The sequence below is a fragment of the Dermacentor albipictus genome, chromosome 1 (genome assembly GCF_038994185.2).
Source record: "Dermacentor albipictus isolate Rhodes 1998 colony chromosome 1, USDA_Dalb.pri_finalv2, whole genome shotgun sequence".
NCBI classification, from domain to species: Eukaryota; Metazoa; Arthropoda; class Arachnida; order Ixodida; family Ixodidae; genus Dermacentor; species Dermacentor albipictus.
In genome coordinates this window covers 193553779-193576293 of record NC_091821.1, presented here as the reverse complement: position 1 = coordinate 193576293, position 22515 = coordinate 193553779, and the positions used below count along the sequence as shown (strand labels likewise).

The following is a 22515-nucleotide window of genomic DNA, read 5'->3' as shown; positions in this document are numbered from 1 at the left end:
GGGGGCACAGGTGAACGGGCCTCGCCGCTGGTCAGAGCGCGGCCGCCAAGCTGGCGGGCGCCGGTCGTTGCACCTCGACGACCTACTTCGAAGCCGTCGGCGGGACGCTGACTTCGCTGTGACCAATCCTGGCTGCTCTGTTTGAACGGAGAGGTTCATTGGCACCACTTGGGTCATGGACAGTGCATTCCGGGCTGCTTGAAGTCCCAGCTTGTGTTCGCACAGCTGCACTTAGCGTCTCTCGCCAGGCCCCACCAGTTGTGTTCGGGGACATGGCGCCGGCTGCTGTATAAAGACATTGGGTTTCGTATCATCCGAGTGTCAGGCACCGCACATTGAGGTAGAACACTCGCTTAGAAGATAGCGCAGAATTTCCTCTTTGGGTGGACAGTGTTACTGATGTGTAGGCCGCTTCCTACGTGGCGGGCACAATTTTGGGAAGCGTTTCCCCAAACAGGTCGGCGTACTCACTTATGAGTCGACTCAGAGTCGTAGCGGCCTGTGAGTCTGGGTGAGTCCTAGGAGGTGCGAGTCTGACCGAGTGGAAGTAAGCCAGTAGGATTGAGTCTGAGTGTGAGTTCCAGAGATTCGGAGCGTGTGTGATCCTGAGCGAGTTCCAGTACTAAACATGCAGTAAGTCTGAACGAGATATCGATTGTTAAGTGACGAGACTGCGTGCGATGCTGAGTTCACATAACCCCGAATGAATCTGACTACGCTTGTGTATTCACACCCGTAGGATTCAATATGCCTGATGACATGCGAATAAATTATTTGTGTGCACTAAATTGAATTGTTGAGATGTTAGGTGTCATTTTTTAGAGGGACACTAAAGAGAAAAACGATTTCTTCAGCATCAGTAAATTACCTTTCTACAACACCACTCTTACCACGATAAGACTCTTGGTAAGCCAGAAAGTGCAACAAAAAAAGACGGGTGGCGACGCCTCCATGAATCACATGGTCGCTGTGACGTCATGGATTTTGATGGCATCTTCTTGGGCCAACTTAATTATATAGCGGTGCAGACTGACTATATTGTGTTCTAAAGGAACCAACTATTACACATGCCAAGTTTCGGGAACCTTTACTCTGCCAACGCAGCCCAAATGCGAATACATACTTTGGAATATCTGACGTTACTTTGACGTGCCGGCGTCGGGGTTTCGGCGCGAAATTAAAATACTGATACTTCGACCTTCATTTTCACATCTAATAACCAAACTATTATTTTGAAATTACTGCTTGCGGGGTTCTCAAACCATGCTTTATTAGTCTAAATTTATTTATGGTTTCGCTTTAAGGTCCCTTTAAACAGCGTACACACTTCGGTATGTCGCACCTGCAAGAGGTCAACGCAATCAGCAATTTGACACCGTTACGTACACAATGTGATCTGGGGAATCCGAGCCAAATGAGTCTGCGATCCCTGTTGAATCCGTGATCCTATAAGTCTGAGTGAATCTAAGCCCTTTATTCGGCGAGTCGCGTTAAGTCGGGAGTCCATGAGTCTGACTCATAAGTCCGTGACCCTGGATCATATTTTAGTGCTTTCTTAGCTAAAAAGTTATTTTATGAGTAGGCGAGAGCGAGTGTTGTTTATTTGGCGGACCCGTGGCCTTCACCCAAGCCGTGTGTGTGGGAGCACAAAAGCACCGCGGTGCTGGCAGTTTTCGCCTCTTCGGTACCGTAGTTGCTAATTTACGTTGCTTACCCGTGTTGTGGCCATTCCTTAGGTGAAAAGGTCGCGGACACTGTTAGCGGACATTGTTGGCTTCTTGTGATATGACTAATAAAAATCGGGCCCCTCTGTTTCCTTTCTTCTCTTCCATTACATAGCGAGGGTCTCGAATCCGGCAGCATTGATGCCTTCAGGTTGCGTGTGTCGGTTTATTGACCGGTTGCCTGCAGCCAAAAAGTTCTCGTACACATGACGCCTGCGGCAGAAAGTATGTGCCACATCTGCCGCCAAGTCTTGTGAGTGGTGGCGCTGGCTAACACACGCAGGGTTAATTCTAGTAGATATAAATACCCCTAAAAGTGGGTGGGAAGACGACGCCACGGTAGCTCAATGGTAAGAGCATCGCACGCGTAATGCGAAGACGTGGGTTTGTATCCTACCTGCGGCCAGTTGTTTTTTCATCCCCATTCATTTCCATTATTTATCATTTTTAAATTCAATTATTAAGTAGAAGTAACTTCCCCTGTGCTGTCCATGGTGTCTTTGCTGGCTTATGATATGACTAACAGAAATCGGTCCCCGCTGTTTCCTTTCTTCTCGTTCAATAAATAAGCCTTTTTTGACTTGTAGCTTTCGTTTGACATTTTAATTATTATTTTTAATAAAGGAATATTCATATTTAATTCGATTATAAGGTTGCACTATTCCAACGCTCCTAGTTTTCACCCCTACTTCGCATCGTCGCAGCGACTGTGAGGTGCGACTGGGCTCACACTCGCAATCACAGCGCTCAATAGACGCACAGTTATGTGTACCATGAGTTGTGTGCACACTTGCATGTAGAGGACACATTGCAATACATACATCTTGTTTTGCGCGCAAAACTACGTTCGCGTCCATTTGTAGGGCTTTTCTTTTTCTCTCGAGTATTTCCTCTATACTTACGGGAGACCTACTGTGCCATCAGCATTGAAACACTTGTACCTTTCGATATAAGCTGTCACAAAACGCTGCTTTCTTCTTGTTTCCTTCTTGGATTTATGAAATGCTAGCGTTCTGTTTGTAATATCCCAACAGGACACTGAAGCGTGGCGACATAATGATTTGGGGATAATGGTTTTTGCCCTGATAGACGCTAACACCTGTAAATGGCCGTGTAATAACATACTTTCACAAACTGTGCGTCCCATTTGTTTACGCCGTCGACTTCCCCGTTGAATATTCGTTGCATCCGCTGCGGGTTGTCCCACATTATAAGTGGAGCCAATCTGGGCGGGAAAAAAATATCCCTAGTGCTTGGATGCAATTCACCTATCGCTAGAGGTTTTGTTGCGCAAGTAGGAATATGTTTTCCTGTTTGCGCGGATAAAAACGTTTCAGGTTGGTCAGTGACGTTCCTATTTATTGAAGGTATGGGAGACATTCCAAGTATCGAGTACAGCGTCGAATGAAACACCTTGCCTATTCCGGAAGGATGTAGTTGTTTTAAACTTCCTTTCAGTGCTTTAAGAAGGAGCGCTAAAATGGTGAAGTGCCTGTAATTGAAGGGACGCTGAGAATAAACACTAAAGCAGTTTAGACTGCCAAACTATTCATTAAAAGCTCTATTTTTATTATCGCTGTAATATGATGATTATAAGAGAAAATGAAGGTAAAGGTTCCATTTCCTGAATTTCGCGTCGGAATCCCAGTGCCGGTATACATTAGTGTGGCGTCATGGATGTCAATAAATATTTTCGTATTTGGGCCCATAGAGACCCGCTGTTATTGCTCAGTGTCTATGGTGATGGGCTGCTGAGCACGAGGTCCCGGGATCGAATCCCGACCACGGCGGCCACATTTCGATGGGGGCGAAATGCGAAAACACTCGTGGTACTTAGATTTTAGGTGCACGTTACAGAACCCCAGGAGGTAATAATTACCGGAGTCCCCCACTACGGCGTGCCTCATAATTAAGGTGGTTTTGGCACGTAAGACTCCATAACTTAATTTAATTTGAGCCCATAGAGTTCCATACAATTCACTAGGGTTGAGGATTGGACGAGTTGGTATTGCATTCTAGAACTGGTACAGCGCAACATTCAAAGGAAGAAACAAGCCGAGCCGGCCAGATAAAGGAACAGCGCTGACTTCCAACTGTTTTATTAGCGAGTTGCACGAAATATATGCCTACAAGAAAGCATCAGGACAAGTCATCACAATACTTCACAAAACGTCACACCGATAGAAGGCTACACCATCATGAGTCACAGAACGCGCAATTTCGTCACGCAAGGTTAAACTGATCAATAAACTTTGAAGAGCATTCCCTTGCTCTTTTGCTTTCAGACAAAGAAGGTGGATTGGCGGTTTTGCCTAATTCTTTGTTCCTCACGAAAGCTACCACTGCCGTTGATTCTGTCTTTCGACCCGTGGTTGCCATTTCGTTGCCCAAAGTTAAATCCGAAGGGAAAAAGCTGTTCAACACGTTGGGTTTTGAAAAACTGTCCAAAGCAGTCGATAAGTGCAAGAAATTGAGCCTTGACATGTTTTTCACGGCCAAGACACATAAAATTGACTGCCCCTTGTGGGTTATTGTAACAGAAAGAGGGACGTGGTAGAAATCCGTGTCACTGTTTTTACAAGAGAAACTGAACTTGCTTCCTATGGACGATCCTATTTTAATAAGGAACTCGGACGCTTTGACAAACTTCCTCAAAGAGAATAACAAGGGCTGACAAGCTTTTTCAGTAGACATAAGATATTTATATTCTTTACCGCACGATAAGTTGTTGGAGTGTGTTGAGGACGCCATTGATTCCTTTGGTGCCATAGCTTTCCAGTATCGCACCGGTGTTTATAACAGCAGCCTCACTGAACTTTTATCGTTTTACCTAAAATCGACTTTTGTATCTTTTAATGCCTGGCCCCTGTCTTAAGTGACATCTACCTTGCTCATCATGACGGGCTGCTTTTGAGCATGCTAGATAAACAAATTGTCATCAAAGTATGCCGTTTTGTAGACGATTTCTTTGTCATTTGTAGATTGCGACAACGCTGCTTTCCAGCCCGCATCAGACGAAATTGTGAAAACTTTTAACAGTTGCTTTCATTCGCTTGTGTTCACCCATGAGATGCCCACTGACAGCAGCTTACGATTTTTAGACCTCAATTTACTTCTTTCACATGACCATGTATGCTGAATGTATGAACCAAGAAACGGGAAACCTCATTTATCATTTAACTCAGCCCATTCTAAGCTGGTTATGCGAAGCATAACTAATCTTTGTTTCACAAATGCCCTCAAAATATCCTGTCATCATACCATGCAGCGCCTCTTTGCAGGTCAAGTTGATCGACTTTTGTGTGCCGGGTACCCGGCCACACTACTGTCGGCCATAGCTGAAAAGCTATTAAAGCAGCTAAAGAAGAATAGTGACATGGAAGCTCAACAAAGAAATAGTGATCACAAAGGCCGCTGGTTATAGCATACTTGCATAACGTCTCACACAGATTAAAAAAGGATTGACTGCAAGGGTAACGTGGAAGTAGTGTTTTCTGCGCCGGGTACGCTACGCAGTCTCTGTGCTGTCGTAAATGCGTTCCATCCGCTCACTACTATCTGTTCGACCATGCACAAGAAGCGTTTTCAGTAATGCGTTGTTGGAGTTGTTTATTCAATTCCACTATCATGCGGGAAGAGATATATAGGTCAAACGGGTCGCTGCCTTAATGAAAGGCTAAAAGAACATAATTACAATGTGCACCGGGCTATACAGGGACAATTAGGAATTCACTGTCGCGACTGTGGATGTAAACCGAATTTCTGTCGGTGTGAAGTGGTAAAAAAGCACCGATCACAACTTACGCGGGAGGTCATTGAAGCTGACCTCATAGCAAGGGCTGGCAGCACGTGCGTTAGCGCGCCATCTTTGTGCCTGTCTCCACAGGAAGCAAAATTTCTTGATCAGTTTAACCTTGCATGACGAAATTGCGCGTTCTACGACTCATGATGGTGTAGCCTTCTATCGGTGTGACGTTTTGTGAAGTATTGTGATGACTTGTCCTGATGCTTTCTTGTAGGTATATATTTCGTGCAACTCGCTAATAAACCAGCTGGAAGTAATAATAATATCTGGGGTTTTACGTGCCAAAACCACTTTCTGATTATGAGGCACGCCGTAGTGGGGGACTCCGGAAATTTTGATCACCTGGGGTTCTTTAACGTGCACCTAAATCTAAGTACACGGGTGTTTTCGCATTTCGCCCCCATCGAAATGCGGCCGCCGTGGCCGGGATTCGATCCCGCGACCTCGTGCTCAGCAGCCTAACACCATAGCCACTGAGCAACCACGGCGGGTGCAGCTGGAAGTCGGCGCTCTGTTCCTTTATCTGGCCGGCTCGGCTTGTTTCTTCCTTTGTATGTTGCGCTGTACCAGTTCTAGAATTCTTACAATTACTAGAGGGAACTGTGGCGCAAGTGTCTACGGGAGCTGCAAGCAGGGTGGTTTAGCCAGCATGGAAATGATGGTTGGTATATACGTGGGTTTGCCTAAACTTCGGCCTTCTGGATTTAAATGGACTCATGACTTTGCAAAGTGATCATCTTTAAGAGCGTACTGAGTTATAAATAATTTAATAAACATTATTAAAATTGTTCCGACGGGGGCTCTAGCACAGAAGCCCAATATTGAAACTTACGCCACGGACGCATGGACAAGTGGTACCAATGCAATTAGGAGCGATTATGCGTGCTTGCACTCTTTATCTTCTTCATTTAAAAAAAGTATAAATTGCTTTGAAATTTAGATCAATTTAGGACCAGACAAAGCGTAATAAACGAAGCCACAAGACCGCCTGAAGCCCCAAGCACAAAGATCCGACCAATCTATGCACTACCCATAATTCCCATGGTGGCTGAGCGTTAGCAGCGCCAGAATGGTTGCCTCTAGTAATTGTAGGAGGCTCTTTGTTTGGGCCGTTGTGGCTCATCGAAAGTTCTTGAGTCGCTACTTGAAATGTTTGGATTTTTTTTTTTCAATGTAAAATGTAGTCCATCTTTACCGTTGAAAAATTAAATAGGCTCCAGCCGTCAAAATCCACCACGAGGCGCGAGTCGGTGCGGAAATTTCAAGGCGGCGTTGCCATCTATCTTTCGTTCTAGCGTCTTTTCTGGCTAACTCTTGTCACGTGCCTTTTTGCTATTTTAGACGACTAATTTAACAATATAGCTGAAGTAATTTTTTTTCCTTTAGGGTCCCTTTAAAGTTTACAAATGAGTGGGAGCAGGAAAAAGCTAAATACCTAAGCTACATAGGCTATTATAGAGTAGTGCATATCAGGGTGCACTTTGAATTTGCGCGTGGAAGTTAATCTTCTTCGTGGCTATAGTGACTGCGCCAGAGGAAGGCGACGCGTGGCAGGGTAGGATTTCTTCTGCCGTTTCTAGGTTAACCAGCTTAACATTACAGTGACTAAATGTCGACAGCGTGCGCCCTCCTTCGTTACTAGATTGTGTCAACCTCATCGTGAATGTTTTGTTCATGTCGGTCTTCTCGAGCCACTCGCGAAATGTATGCATATCTTTCTAGCTGAGATGAGGCGACTTGACTCACAAAGTCCAACGCCTCATTTTTGCTTCGCTGAGTTTGATACCGAAAAATTCCTTTTAAGTGCTCGAAACGCAACACAAAGCGCATAGTAGTGTTTTTGATACTCTGGAAGGAGTTTCCGGTTATGAATAGTTTAGCAAACAAATTATCAATTATTACACTACCTAAATTCTTACCCAAGTGAAAATGTCCAACCGAAAGAAATACCAGTTCTGTTCGGATTTAGCCAGCCCCGAGTCTGTTCCGGTTCGTAAACGAAAAATTATAACGGGCTCGCGAACCGGTTCGACGTATTACATTTTTTCTTGCCCCGATGCGACATGCTGCCTGCAGATTGCTATCAATTTCTCCGCATAGCGCATATGCGCTAGTTAGGAGGAGGCATGGATGGGCTCCCTGGCAAATGGGGGGAGGGGTGGGGGGACAGCAATTTATCCTTTGACTTAAATGTCTATTAATCACGTTTAATGTTATAGCTACAGCATGCATAGAGGTAAGGGTACGTTCTTAGGCAGTGCCGTCGCAAGAGGGTCATGCACCTGCTGCGGCACCTCGACGCATCCATCCCTGCGCATTCTTTTTTCACGCGTTTGCATGTATAGTCATCCATACTGAATACGTGCAAACCCATGGAAAGTGTTGGATATTTTTTCTTAATGCGATTACCATTTATTGCCTATTTCAGGCACTTTGAATATATCCAGCTTCGTCATTCTATTGCCGTCATGGCCATGGCCGTCCCTGGCGAGCGAGTGTCATAGCAAAAGTGGGCTCATACCGGAGACAGTGTATGCCGCGTATAGCCGGAACAGTGGAGATTTCAGAATGACCACAACAGATTTTGAATAAACGTGTCTTCAGCAATACGCTGTGTCGTTACATGGCTTGAATGCTTACCCCATTAACGTCGGCAGTTATCGTGCGATGCGTTCTGCTAGAATGTTTTCCCTATAACGTGCAGTTTACGAATGAATTGCACATTGCCCGTTGATGCAGAGAAATTTACATGTACATTATAATAAATAGAGAGATCATTAGCGAAAATCGCAGCTACTCGTGGGATTTGCGTAGCTTCCACACCTCATTGCCGTGACAGCAGCGCAGTTTCATTTTGCATCAGGTATTTAGCGCAAGAGTGGTTGTGAGTGAACATTGGCATATGATCTGTAGTGTCGAAGGCAACGTGAATTGACGTTGTTTTAGCTTAGTTAAAACTCCGAACTTCCAGTATGTAGCTAAGAAAGAAGCGAGCAATGAACAATTCGGTGAGCTAGCTGTTTTTTATACGCGTTTGAACATATTGCTACTTCTGAACAATGAACCAGGATGGTTTGTTCTTGGCCCACATGGATTTTCCTTACGCTTCTACACGTGTTCCAGAGTCTTGTGCTGGCTGTAAGGGTGGACCGAAATTCTAAACCAGGCTTGTTGTGCCCGAGAAAGATTTTGCAACTCGACGAGCGCTGTGCTCTGATTAGAGACGTCAAATGTGTGTTGAATTATTACGCGTAACAAAGGTAGATTCCGCGTGTTTACAGCCGCGGTTACTGAGCACAGAGAAATTGACGGTATTCATTAGCGACAACAGTGTTATAGATAAAATCACTGGGTCATGCAGCTAAAGTCGCTAATATTCATATTTTTTTCTTCCTCGAGGACCTGATCTTTTCTGATCTCCGTGTATCTGCTGTGGATGTTTTATGGTTTATCTAGTTATAGTAACGAGCTGACCTACACTCTTAAAACGGTTGCACCCATTGGGGTGTATATTTGTCCCACAACAATAATCGTCACCTGCCTTTCTTGCGTTTCCTTTCTTGAAAACTCGGCATTCGCTACTTTCCTGTCGAGAATGCTGTGTCATGCTGATAACGCGCAAGCCGTTCATGACTAGGAAGTACCGGGATCGCAGCGTTAAAGAAAGGAAATGCGGGCAAAACGGATGATTATTGTTGTGGGACAAGATAAGCCCCAAAGGGCGTACTTTCTTTAAGAGATTAAAAAAATATGCACCCGTTGGGGCATACATTTAGCCATAATTTAGTCACTTATCGTGTATGTTTTATTTCATTGTTCTTTAAATAAGAGTTTCTGTTACTACTAGGTTATATTTGTTGGTATATACCCGTAGTTTATACGAAGCTGCGCTGCTTGCTGCCAAATGCATGGTCAGTGGACGTTCTTGAACCCATTTACGAGATTTTTTGACCACTCACCACGTCATTTCCTTGTAGATGTTGGTGATGGAAATAAGTTCAACAACCAGCAGAAGCGCGATTTTAAAAAATGCACAAACATCGGGAGAAAGAAGATAAAAGGGAGGTATATTTTCGGTTTTTCAAACGTTTTGTTTGAATCAACGAAAAGAACAGCCCTGGCCTTTCGATGCTCAATTTCAGCGGCCGCTGCTATTTCGTTTTGCCCTGCTTGTATTAAAGCGCATTAGAAATTGCCGAGGGGCGCCGTCCTGCCCAAGCAATTCATTTAAACGTCATTTAAAATGTGTTTTGCAATATAGGGTGGCAGTTGTAATAACCGATTTCTAAATACTAATGATTATTTCTAGTGCTTCTTGTAGCACCCGATCCCTGCCGCCATCAAACCATATCACACTGTCTTTCTGTTAGGCACCGAGACAAGTGACACCGAATAGTCTGGTATAAGACCCTACGCAGGCCAGAGAAAAGAGAACGACACTCCGGCGTGAGGTGTTCTCTCGTGTCTCGTCCGCATTCCGCTAATACAGCGTACAGTCTCCGCTGGCGATCAGCCTCTTACGCATTCACGGTATGCAGCGTGTACGCGCACGATATGCACGTTCCGAAGCTCGCAGCGAGAGGCGAACGCTGGCGCCGCTGTGTACTGAGTCCAGGAAGGGGCGTCTTCCGTGTACTATCTTCCTCGCACGCTCAGGCGTCTAACAATGGCGGAGCGTAGTTCGAACCCCACAAACGAGTGTTAAGCAACGTTCAAATAAGGCCGGCGCTGTATATAGAAAACAAATGAAGCCGCCGTGGTTACGGCAGACGTATAATGTCTTCAGGTGGACCGCGGGACACCAGGAAAATAGAGGGGAAAAAACAAGAAAGCAGGAACGCTGCGAGTTGCAGACAGTGCCTCAATTGCGAACAGCAGGAAAAAAAGAGTGAGAAAACGGCGCCATGCCGTGTCCGGGAAGTGAACCCGGAACAGCGCACCTCCCACGGAGGTCGAATCCTTCCTGATAGTTGGGGCGAGCGTCTCGCCCTCTTGGTGCTTTGGCGTGACACTAATCGCGCGCTACTGGCCGCTTTACTTTTTGCTAATTCTTTCAGACCAGCCCCTTAGAGCACGATGTGTATTGGCATACGTGCGCCTGGTGCGATGAGGTAACCGCGCCATGCAATGTCGTCCTCGCGGCTGGCGTGTCTGCGCTGGTCTGGGCACATTGCGCGGAGGACAACGGCGTCGCGGCCGAATGGACTGTCGGCGCATTGTGCCACCGGCAGGCGAAACGGTGCGGTGGTAGAAGTACAAAACAAAAGCAACACTCGCTTAAGTGTCCCCAGTGCGGCCAAGAGCAAGGAGTTTGGACCGTTGCCAGAGATTGTCCTTGATGGGGGAGGGGGGGGGGGGCGAAGGATGGGAGCATGCGTGGAGCAAACGACGTCCAATACCGACTGCAACCGGAATACAAGACGGGGTAAGGGGGCGAAGGAATAAACGGAAAAGCAGTAGATGCTTGATAGAACGGCTGTTTTACTGCGCTGATTTCGGCGGTCGACGACCTTGAGAGTTCTGTCTTGGCGAAGTGGCATGAGGCAGATCTGTCCTATTTCTGCTCAGAGAACCCAACGAGAGCGCGAACGGTTTTTCTTATCAACGCGATGACCCGAGCCACTCTTGTTTACTGGCGAGAAAACTAGGTGATTAGACGGGACATTCTGGGCCCGTATTTTGTTACGTCCCTTTTCGTTTTCAATTCTTTTCTTATCGTGTGTCGCGTCTAGCGGAAGATTGCGGCGTTAACGCCGGCTCGGCGCCAGCCGAGTCACGTCCGAACTAATGACGCAGGGCGATGATAACGGAAAATGAAATTGAGATCGCTTGAAAATACTACCCTTGGATGGACATTTCTTTGAATGGAGCCGGGAAAACGGATGGCAGCAGATGTTTGTCATCTAGACGACTACCTGGCGCTAGAGCTGACGTCAAAAGATGTCTGAGGGGCGTTTGAATTAAGCTGGTTTTTTCGCATTTCTTTCCCTGTGATGAACGTGTAATCGGTCGAAGGTGGTACGATTACACGTCCATGACAAGACGAAGTAACTTATTATAGTCTGCTGACCGTTATAAGGCTGAGGAGCGTGTGGACGACTTGTGTTCTCGGTATACCCGCCATGGGGCTTCAGTGACTATGGGGTTCTGCTGCTGGCCTAATTGGAAGGCAACAACGCTCGTGTAGCGTGGTTTGGGTGTCGTTACCTCAGCCGGTAACGAATTATCCGAAGCGTCCCACTTCGGCGTCTCGCATACATAATCCGCGAATCGCTTTGGTACGTGAAACCCCATTGTCTTACTTAGTCATGTTCTGATGAGGTGAACGCCAAGCACAGTTTGAACAGACATTTGATGGCGCCACGTGAGCAGTAAGTGCTTTTATTTCAATTATCGCGAATCCATGGCAGTGCCAAATGAAATCAATGGCGATAATATTGGAAATGGCCGCATGAATAAGCATTAAAGATGAGGCGTGTTTATGGAACCAGCGTGTCAACATGGGCTATAGCAGTGGAAACCAAATGAAGATCAAATCTGTACTAAATGAAAAATCATCTCCATTATAGCTAAAGTTGCTATATTGTTTCTGGTGCTTAAGTATTTTTCTCAGGTGCTTCATTCACAGTTTGTATCTGACGTTGCTATGTTATTCTACAAATTAATTTGTAAGTACGGAGTTTAAGTTCTGGCGTTTACTTTTGTTGTGGTTTTGGCTATTTTTCGTTCTGTTATTTTCAATGGGTGGATGATACTTGTACCACTCTTTATCATTTATACGTATTGATGTTTCTTACATTGCGCTGTCATGACGCTGTTTCAGCGAACACTTTCAAATTTTTTTTAAAGGTTGCCTCTGGCAGATAGCTCAATTCTAGTTTATGAGCCGGCCTACTCGCAGCGGCGGACACTACTTGCACAAAAAATTGAGATGCAAAATCGACTAACTAATAAAAATTCACTAATATTTAGCTAATTACCTTATGACCCATACTGCAATTTACAGATTCTAGCAGTGGACTTCGCAAGGCGAATCCACTTGGAACGAATTCTCAGGACGACAGAAGTTTCGAGATATAAATTCCCGAAATATACGGAAAAATTCATTGGCGTTCCAGTTACTTGTGTGCTTCAGTGCATGAAACGACGTTTTGTTATCAAATCAACTGGAACGCCAATGCATTTCTCCGCAAAGTTCTGGAATTTATATCTCGAAACTGGTATCATCTTGAAAATTCGTTCCAAGTGGGTCCGATCGCCTCGCGAACTCCACGGCTATAATTTGTAAATTGCAATATGGGCCATGTTGTAATTACTTAAAAAACTTAATTATTGAATTTTTATTAATTAGTTGATTTTGCATCTCAGTTTTTTTGTGCAAGTACTGTCCGCCTCTTCGAGTATACCAGGTCATGAACTAGAATTATGATATCTGCCACAGGCAACCTCTACAGATTTTCGAAAGTGTTCGCTGAAACACCCTGTATGTTCATTTTGTTAGGTATTTTCCACTTGTCGGACTGCATGCAGAGAATTAAGACGCCTCTTCCAGGCTTATAGCCTATAGCTGTTCAGACCTTGTCTGTAACAGAGAACGAAATAAATTAGAAAGACACAAATTCGGACAAAAAGAGAATACGCCGGGTCTCGTTATTTAGCGCGCGCGCGTGTGTTTGTGTGCGCGCGCATTGCGCTGTGTTGCGTTGAGCTTATATGCATGTTTTCGTTGTCAGCAGACCAACTCGGAGTGCTACTGTCTGCTTATGTGTATACGAAAGAAAAAAATTTGAGACATCTCGTTTTTCTGCCTTGCTGGCGCACAACATTTCTCCGTCGAGTGCCGCTGCATAAGTACTGTGCTTCTCGAGTGTGATGGGAATCTATTAATTCAGGTCAAGGCTTCGCAGAACGACTGATCGCATTAACGCCGTCTCGTGTGCATTACAAACTGGTTTGACTTTTCTTTTTTTAAATCTCCCCTAATGCGCCCCTGCTGCGGAATCTTAGATCTCCCGGCATGCGCTGCATGATAACAACCACGGTAACCCACGGTAACAGCGATCAGCTGCAGACAACAGTACTGTGTCGCCATAGCTGGATTTGTCCAAAGGGAATTATATAAATTTGTGGCTAGGATAAAGGCTGGATATCGATAGTTCTCGCTGCTCGTGAGTCTGAACTTTATCAACGTGAGAAACTTTCTGATCGGCTCTAGCTGTTTCGCGCAGCTGGTGGCCATTTTATCGTGACCTAACGGTCACGATAAAATGGCCTGCGTGCATTTGAGGCAAGCAAACCGTGAGAAGTACGCTAATTTAGTTATGTATTCCTGCATCTACAGATAAAAGAGGAATCACGGAGGTTCTGAGTGCTTCGGTATCAAATAATAATAATAATAATAATAATAATAATAATAATAATAATAGTAATAATAATAATAATCAACGTGACAAACATTATACCGTTGATTGGGTGTTTATTTCGCAATTGAGGCAGTACGGTCAACTGGGTATATGTTGGGTCACCAAGGCCAAATGTTGGCTTCTGCGGCCGGACCACTAATCAGCGAGTTTATCTCATTTGAAAGATAAAAGAATCGTTACATAATCAGAAAGGATGCAAACAATGTGTCCTGCCTTATGTTTCGTGTTGTATGTTGCAAATGAAGTTCAGTTTCAGGACTCTATAGTCCCTTAAAGTACTTAACGTATCGGGGGATAAGGTTCGCAATGAGTGCCGCAGTTTGCTTTTGCTTCCTACTTCAATTAAGTCCCAATGAAGGCTGTTAACGATGCAGGAAACACAGTAAGAGTACATGCTTTCACCATACCGTGTCCTAACTCTAAGGGCGCACGAGGCATCATTGCTAAACAAGGCGTTGGTGACATGCTCTTTGCATTTAAGCTTATCATCCCAGTAACGCGTCGCAATAATAGTGCGCGCGAATAATGACCGAAATGAAGGCAGACTGGGGCTATGAAAGAAGTTTGGTGGGGAGGCGTGAGGATTACTATAGTTGACACTTCGTAGACTAGTTTGCCTTATAACATCAACCCCCGGTCGCCAAGTGTGTTAGGCATTGAGAAGGGAAAAGAAAGCCTATCTTGAGATATTGCAGGCAAGTACCTGAGCAGCCATTTTGCGCTGAGTAAAACATAGATAAGTCTAAATTTACAGGATGCATGCTACACTAAGCTATCGTTCAGAAAGTGAAGGGAAGAACTCGTGACTAATCACTATCAAAAAGACGCGTATTGCACACAAAAACTATAATTATTAACACAATGTACGCATGATGATGAACACGTGGAAGAATGTAGCTAGAAAGGCTGACAGGTAACATGCTTTAGTGAATTATGAAAGCACACAAGCTTGGTTCTGTCTTTATTAATGTTAAGCTTGATTGTAGTAATAATAATAATATTGTAGAATGTATAGGGACTGCTGAAGGAAGGGAATTACAGGAGTTGGTTGTAAATAATGGGAGTAGTGATTAGAAAGGGATAAGGACGAGAAATCAAGCGAGTGGGAAATGTGGCTGTCGCAACTCGCACGTAAGCTTCAGATCCCAAACGTACTGACTGGGGCGCAGCGGTCACCAACCCGCTTCGAACGGGAAACACGTCGGTCTGTTGGATGTAAATGAGTCACGGAACGTCACGTTTGCCGACGTTTTGAGGCGACAACCGTACACCGAGCCAGACGGTTTTCATATTCTAGTCCGCGTGGCTTTCCCGCACATTAGTGGACGTTCGTATGCGCAATCATTTCACGCTCGGCTGCGACGCGGCTGCCTGCTTAGTTTTAAAAAGTTGTCGAGAACGCATAGAGTTTCCTACGATATGGCTCTGTCGCTGCAATCGTTGAGCCACCATGGGAATGATGGGAAGTACATGGATTTGTCTGATCTTCATGCTTGTGGACTCGGACGTTCTTGTGGCTTTGCTTATTGCGCTTTGTATGCCTGCATTGTCGTAAATTGCAGAGCAATCTATGCTCTTCGAAGTGCAGAATACGCTGCGAACACGCACAATCGCTACTATTTGCGACGGCTCAGCTTGTCGAGGTGGCCAAATCGAATCGCGCCAAGCGGCTCAAGGCACTGGCTTGCCCGCCATAAATGCATAAGGGCGTTATATGTCGCTTGTCCATGCATGATTCCGTGGCGTAATGGTTTCAATAGACGGTTTCAGTTGGGCGTCCGCAGCAGTTCTGCTTACGCAGGAAGCCCGCGGAGGCGAGAGTGCGCATGCGCAGTACGCAGGAGCACGCACGGTCTCTTGCGCGCGTGCGCAGCTTTTCAAAAGCGGCGTAGCGACCACTGCGGGCTTTGCGGGACGTTCTCCCGTGTTCTCGCGTGTCCACAAGACCGCATTTTTCGATATGGCTCTTGCCGAAGAAATGACTCCGGCTTGTGGTTTGACTTCGTGGCGGCTGATATTGGCTACACAGTTTCAGAAACTGGCATGTGGCGGCGCTGAGTAGCACACTACCGGCTCCTGCACTCGCCAACTCCTGCAACTTTTGCGTCCGGTCAACTATTGCCGTTTCGCGCGCGTGCGCTTCTACGTACGCACGACCTCGCGCGCTGCGTACGTGGGTGGTTGCGGACGCCCAACTAAAGCTGTCTAGTATCGGGCGTATGGGCAGAGTTCCTGTGTTCGAATCCTGCTGTCGGACAACTTTAATGTTTAATCATTTATTAAATAATTAATATCGCCACCATCGTCCCATCGCCACCGAGCGATGGGACAACATATGGCCGATGTCGAAAAGAGTATGAACGCGTCAGAAATGCTCGGATTGGCGTTAAATTTTTTTCTGGGTGGGAGTTGAACCCGAGCCTCCGGGGTACTAGCCGAGCATGCCTCCCGACGCCACGGTGGCTGACTAAAGGTGTGCCTAGTGCGTGCGTCCTTCGAGTTCTGAACTCCTCGCGGGCAAGCGAGTGCGTGGAGATGCTTGGCACGTTCTCATTGGGCGTTACCGAGGCGCAGTTGGAATGCAGGCGAGAGCTTGCGCGGACAAGGAACGCGTATAAAGAAATATTTTACCAAAGGGCGTATAATGCTTTCGCATTCCCACACGTAAGCAGTCGTAAGTGCCTCTGCTTTTTTTTTTTTCTGCAATCGAAAGGTTACCCTGTGGCATGAAACGTTTGGAGCTTGCAAATTATATATCATATATAGTTGGTTATGTCTGATGAAATCTAACAAGAATATATATATGGTGTGGATCATAGATTCACAATTAGTAGTGAGGTGGGCGGCTTGGCGGGTAGCTTCACTTTTGACAGGTAGTGGTGTCAATGCAGCACTCACGCGTATTTTTCTTAACGTAGCTGCGACTTGGATAGGTGTATATACGGGCTTGCTGGTATGGTCACCTTCTAATTTGCTTTAGCGCACGCAGAATGACACGTACATAGAGGGCGCGTGAGACAACACACGACGCTGTGTGTTGTAGCATATAAGAAGCCGGCAAGCAAACGGCGCCGCGGTAGCTCAGTTGGTAGACCATCGCACGCGTAATGCGAAGACGTGGGATCGTTCCCCACCTGCGGCAAGTTGTTTTTTCATCCGCTTTCATTTCCATTAATTTATCATTTCTTTAATCAAATCAGTAAGTACAAGTGATTTCACCTGTGTTGTCCTTGGTGTCCTGTTTTTTGGCTTCTTATGCCATAATTAATAAATATCGGGCCTCTCGGTTAGCCCCCTTTCTTCTCGTTCAACGCTGTTTGCTGTTGCTCATGTGCCTTCTGTGTCCGTGTCAGTCTCCCTGCGCTAAAACAAATCAGAAGCTGTGATTTCACAACGTTCCACGTTATTTATATGCCGGAACGCTGACAGCCGTACCGTGCTCTGTGAATCTGTGATTGTGGTCGTTTTCGTTGCGGCGTACAGACGCCGCAACATAATCGCAAGTTTCGCCGATACGACAAGCGGATCGCGTGTGGGCATCCTTTTACACGTGTCCCATTCCGTGTCGGAGGCGCCGAGCGCTTATAGCCGTCGTGTAGTAACTCGTTTGCCGAGAGTGTGCGTTCTGGGCGCCTGCCACATCGCGCATGCGCGTCCCTCTCGCTGGGCTTCTCTTTTCTTTACTTCGTGGCGCATAGAATGCACGTTCGCGCGTACCACATAGCGAAGTGCCGGAGTGTGTCAAGAAGAGTCTGCGTGGCATCGCACAATGTGCTCGCCGTGCGGCGCAGCCCTTTCCTCGATCCCTGCTGGAAGAGGTGCGCGCGACGCGTGATGCCGCCTTCCCGATGTAGGCCAGCCGCCGGGAAGAACCGGCTCGAGGTCCGCGGCTCGCGCGCGCTGTCGCCCGGAGCGGTTCCAGGTGCGCCGGGGCGAAATCGAAAGCGCCGCGCCCGCTGAACGCTTTCTCCGCTGCCTCGCCGTCGCCTACGGGAAGTCCCCTGGGCGACGGCTGGCGTGCCCCGCCAAAAGTGAACGCAGCCGCAGCGACGGAATCCGGCCACTGTTGCGCGTCGGCCTCGCATATCCAGGCTCTTGATGAGTAGTCACTTCTCGCGGTTGCCTTTTTCCTGCGAGATCCTCGCTTCGCTGGGCGTATATGCCGGCGGAGACGGTTGCGTTTTTAGCCGGATCTGGAGAGTCGAGGAAGCTCGATGCGACACTCTGGGCAGAATCTGCGCAGGGAATGCGACAGGAAAACGTATGCTTTCACTGAAAAGTTGCCCATGCTGACTGCCGGTAATTTACTGAATCTCATACGTGTCCAAGTGTTTGTCCCAGTTATCTTGGGCCGGTTAGAATATATCGATTTCTCTCTGCCGATTATATACCTTGCTTATCACCAACAGCTCATCATGACCTGCCGGTTCTGGTGATAACGTAGGCGAAGCGCCGTTCGAACTACAGACGAAGCGCGAAAATGTAAAGAATAAGAATAGAATCGTTACATTATCCCGGCTTTGGTTCTTGTACGGTTTGGAGAACGTCTAAAGAATGTTTTTATTGCGCATGCTTGTGTAAAAACATGAAGGAAAGGAAAAGCTCTTGCTCGTGTTTCGGTTGTACATTGCCGTTCAATTAAACGTTGCTCGAATAACAATTAGACTTGACAAATGATGCTGCATTTTGTGCGCTTTCATATATTCTGGGCGCGCAGCTGCTCTTTGTTTGGTAGAGGCATGACGTGCATCTACGCATGCAGCACAGATGCTTTCATAAATAATATACAAGGGTGGAGTACAATGGAGCTGGTGTTTAGATGCTTTCTTCAGCGTGTATTGATGCTGCCTTGTGAATGGTCGCGTGGGACAAAAGGGCGCTTCAGCTTTGAAAAGCGCGCTCGTGTCAAACGGGCCGCGTGTCAATCACGCGCGCTTTGCCCGTCTCGGTTCGCCAGATGCTCATTGTTAGCGAGTGGGCATTCCAGCAGCATTCTTGCGTCTTTGGCACGCAGCCCGGACTTTCCACTCTTGCGGCTTGAGAAACAACCTGCGCGCGCACTTTCTGGCTCCTGTCGCGCCTTCTACTGGGGGCTTCACGTGTAGTAACTGAGACGAAACTTTAATAGAATTGGTGCATGAATGAGTGAATGAGGCCAACAACGTATTCGAGGAGAGTGTGTTAGGAGGCTAGCTGGTAAGACTTCTTTTTTTTTTTTTGTGAACCTAAAAGTGCGCCAGGGACGAGACACGGAGGTAGAAGACAGAACGAACGTCGAAGACGAAGACAGGACTAAGTTCGTCCTGTCTTCTTCTACCTCGGTGTCTCCTACCTAGCGCAGTTTTAAGATTTAAAAAAAAAGAAAAAGAAAACTGCGTATTGTTCGTAATTATATTGAGCTTCTCAAACTATATTTTGAAGTGCGAATGGTTGCCTCATTAGGCTAAATAGTTGTTTTAAGGAGTAGCTTGTAATTACAAAAGTTGTAGAGTCTTTAGAAACACTGAACGAAATTGTTTCCAGGGTTCTTTTTGCCAAGCTAAACCATATATATGAAGTGACGCCACTCCGTACTTGCGCCTCTGGACTGCAGCACTCTCAATCGTGTTTCCAGAGAAGGAAACCCGCGTGCCCGTTTCAAAAAGAGCGCGATTGGTCAGGACACCCGGCGTGAGCTAGGTGGCACGTCAGCACCGTCGTATACGGAAATCTGCCGCGGTGCTAAATGAGCAGTGATCGATAGGGTGAAACTGGCAGCGGATTGAAACGCACTCGGTGGCTTTGTGACGGACGTGTGCTTCGTTTCTTCTTTTTCTTTGTTCCTTTTCTCGTTCTTTTTCTTTCTTCTTTTTTTTTTGTTAATGGCTGAGATAACTGAAATTCAGTCTTACAAGCGCGCAATTGCGTCTTTTCGTTTTTTTCTTTTGTTCTTTCTTTTTATTTTATTTTTCTTAATGCGAGATATTCATGGCAAGAGCCCAGTTTTCTGTGACGACTATCTGGCGACTATCTGGTCATTTTCGTGGACCGATGTCGAAGATGGAGCAGTCAAAAAATGTGTGCCGATCCCAAAGGTAGTCCAGTCTAAATGTTTGGACCGTTCCCGTGGATATGAGCCGCTCGTCATTTAACCTTTATGACGCCAACTTTGGTCTATGGGTATCACAACCAACGCCCATGCCCTGCACGCCGCATGAGTTCTTAACCGTTCGCTGCAAAACAGTTCATAGGAACCATTCTCTGCCAAAGCAAGCATCCTTTTTTAGTGTGTGTGTGTGTGTGTGTGTGTGTGTGTGTGTGTGTGTGTGTGTGTGTGTGTGTGTGTGTGTGTGTGTGTGTGTGTGTGTGTGTGTGTGTGTGTGTGTGTGTGTGTGTGTGTGTGTGTGTGTGTGTGTGTGTGTGTGTGTGTGTGTGTGTGTGTGTGTGTGTGTGTGTGTGTGTGTGTGTGTGTGTGTGTGTGTGTGTGTGTGTGTGTGTGTGTGTGTGTGTGTGTGTGTGTGTGTGTGTGTGTGTGTGTGTGTGTGTGTGTGTGTGTGTGTGTGTGTGTGTGTGTGTGTGTGTGTGTGTGTGTGTGTGTGTGTGTGTGTGTGTGTGCGCGCTCGACCTATTCCTTACGGATCACATACATAAATAGTAATTGCATTGCCATCGCCAAAGGTGCTGCAAACGAACTCTTGAACGGTACGCACTGTCAAGACAAGCAAAATATGTTTTTTTTTTTTTACAATAGGATATACTCGTATGCCTAAATAATTGTGCCTGAAATAACTGATATCAATGCTTCCATGTTTTCTCTCTATTTAATAAGTAAAGAAAATATCACACGAACTTCATAACTATATCCGTTTGAAACCAGCAAAGCAGTGCATGCCGCTGATATGAAAAATGTAAAGGCCATGAAATGAACAAGTTGAGGACAAATATTTTAACGAACTTTGCCATTCAAGAACCTTCTTTACATTTTTCTGCATATGGGATGGCCAGAAAAAAATTTCAGTGATGCTGTCCTTTGTTCAAATGTATTGCCACCAATGTTTCACCGACCCGCCGTAGTTGCTCTGGCTATGGTGTTGGGCTGCTGAGCACGAGGTCGCGGGATCGAATCCCGGCCACGGCGGCCGCATTTCAATGGGGGCGTAATGCGAAAACACCCGTGTACTTAGATTTAGGTGCACGTTAAAGAACCCCAGGTGGTCGAAATTTCCGGAGTCCTCCACTACGGCGTGCCTCATAATCAGGAAGTGGTTTTGGCACGTAAAACCCCATAATTTTTTTTTTAATGTTTCACCGGTCGTGTACTGTAATTGCACCGAAGTTATAGTCGCGACAGAGAGCACATATAAAAAGGGGTTCCGCAAAATTTACGAGGTCGAGTCAAATGAAAGTGAGCCACTTCGAATATATGACAAACGGGGTACTTTATTTAAAATTAGTCTTCATGAGCATTTACACATTTGCCCTACTGACTGACCAGTCGCGTGATTCGCGTCTCATAAAACTCCTTGGGTTGCTGCTTCAAAAAGTCGGTAACTGTCTCTTTCACGTCATCGTCTGACACGAATCTGGTTTCCTTGCGCTGTTCTTTCAGTGTCCCCAAGATGTGGAAGTCGCAAGGCGACAGGCCTGGGCTGTATGGTGGATGCTGCACCGTTTCCCACTTGAACTTTGCCAGTTTTGTATTAACCCCATCAGTGACGTGGGGACGGGCATTGTCGTGGAGCAAAATGACCCCATTCCTCAATTTTCCACGTCGTTTCTTCTTGATCGCAACACGTAGCCGATCCGGCGTTTCACAATATCGGAAACGATTGATAGTCTCTCCAGGTTTAGCAAATTCAATCACTAATGGCCCCTAGCGATCGAAAAAAAAAAAAGCCAACAACACCTTTCCGGCAGAAATGACGACCTTTGCTTTCTTTAGGGGTGGTGAATTCAAATGTTTCCACTGTAAGCACTTGCCGTCGTGTTTCAGGCTCGTAGTAGTGGCACCATGATTCATCCCTGGTCATAACTGCAGACCAGAAATTCGTCACCCTCATTGTGATACTGGATTAGATGAGTCAAAGCAGCGCCGAACCTCTCCGTCTTCTGGTGGTGGTTCAAAATCTTGGGCATCCATTGCGCACACAAGAGCCGATAAACGATATGTTTATGAATTATGGTGTGAACCAAACCGTGACTGATGTTCACACGCTCTGCCAGTTCATTTATGCATATCCTCCGTTCTTGTCTAATCAGCTCATCAACCATTGCAATTTTGTTGGGAGTGATTGCACTATGGCTATGACCCGGCCTTGGATCGTTTTTGCAACTTTTACGTCTTTCTTTGAACCGTTTGCTCCAACGCTTCACAGTGGCCAACGAAATGCAATGTTCAACGTACACGGCAGCCAAATGGCGACTAATCTCTTTTTGGGAAACACCTTCAACTGTGAAAAACCTCACGACACCACACTGTTCCACTTTTGGAACGTCCATTATGTCACGCAACCACGTTCAACCCAGTGTATAAGAGCATTAAAGAACATTTATCCTCACACCTACGTGTAACTTTTCTAAATGA

The 22515-nt window shown here is 46.2% G+C and overlaps 1 protein-coding gene and 1 non-coding gene across 3 annotated transcripts in view; both read left to right on the top strand.

The window, feature by feature from the left end:
* The window catches only part of Psf3 (DNA replication complex GINS protein Psf3), a 52667-nt gene that overhangs the window by 20491 nt on the left and 9661 nt on the right, over positions 1–22515 (top strand). The gene's annotated exons all lie outside the window — the stretch shown is intronic.
* On the top strand, positions 17023–17094 carry TRNAT-CGU (transfer RNA threonine (anticodon CGU)). Its single transcript has one exon. It is a non-coding gene; the product is annotated as a tRNA-Thr (tRNA).